At 47.1% G+C, this 1,108-nt stretch overlaps 1 pseudogene; it reads left to right on the forward strand.

Annotated features, from left to right (window-relative positions):
• Nucleotides 1-308: 308 nt before the first annotated feature.
• LOC126195914 (5S ribosomal RNA) lies at nt 309-426 on the forward strand (annotated as a pseudogene).
• Nucleotides 427-1,108: the final 682 nt, after the last annotated feature.

Genomic DNA, 1,108 nt, shown 5'->3' on the forward strand with positions numbered 1-1,108 from the left:
CTTCATTACCATATTTCGTGCAATGCCGGTAATGGCTCTTCACCAGACAATAGGGATTTATCGACGTTGTCAGGAATTTTCAGGCGTAAAATTGGAGTCCGTGGAGGAAAGAGAGATTGCTGAAATGTGTGCCCCGCCGCTTCTTAGTATTTATTATCTATAATGATGTACATTCATAAGCCCCCCATCCCCTACACAACACACCAATAAACGCTTTTCTAAAAGGATTAATAGTGACGGAAAAAACCACCACACCCAAAAGTAATTAATGCAGAGTAACTAAATTTCGGTAATACATTTGTCTAGGTGGCAACGGCCTTGCCGCAGTGGATACACCGGTTTCCGTCAGATCACCGAAGTTAAGCGCTGTCGGACATGGCTGGCAATTGGATGGGTGACCATACGAGCCGCCATGTGCTGTTGCCATTTTTCGGGGTGCACTCAACCTCGTGATGCCAAATGAGGAGCTACTCGACCGAATAGTAGCTGCTCCGGGCAAAGAAAACCATCATAACGACCGCGAGAGCGGTGTGCTGACCACACGCCCCTCTTATCCGCATCCTCAGTTGAGGATGACACGGCGGTCGGATGGCCCCGATGGGCCACTTGTGGCCTGAAGACGGAGTGCTTTGTCTAGGTAACATATTTAAATGTTTTACATTGTAAGATCATAGTTCAATCTAAGCACGAAATAAGCTATTACAAATGTAAAATGCTGGTACAGAATGTTGAATGCAAACAAGCAAACGTTCATGCATTATGTTGGACAACTGCCGGATGTCATTTTGTGGGATGGAGCTTCATGCCTGTTGTACTTGGTCGGTCAACACAGGGATGGTTAGTGCTGGTTATGGATGATACTGGAGTTATCCTCCGGTGACGTCCCACATCTGCTCGATGGGAGGCAGGTTCAGTGATGGAGCAGGCCAAGGCAATATGTCGTCACTCTGTACAGCACATTGGGTTACAACAGCGGTATGTGGGCGAGCGTTATCCTGTTGGAAAATACCACTTTGAATGCTGTTCATGAATGGCAGCACAACAGGTCGAAGCAACAAACTGACGTACAAATTGGCAGTCAGGGTACAGTGTGCTTAGCACGCAGACA

Source organism: Schistocerca nitens, chromosome 7 (genome assembly GCF_023898315.1).
Source record: "Schistocerca nitens isolate TAMUIC-IGC-003100 chromosome 7, iqSchNite1.1, whole genome shotgun sequence".
Classification (NCBI taxonomy): Eukaryota; Metazoa; Arthropoda; class Insecta; order Orthoptera; family Acrididae; genus Schistocerca; species Schistocerca nitens.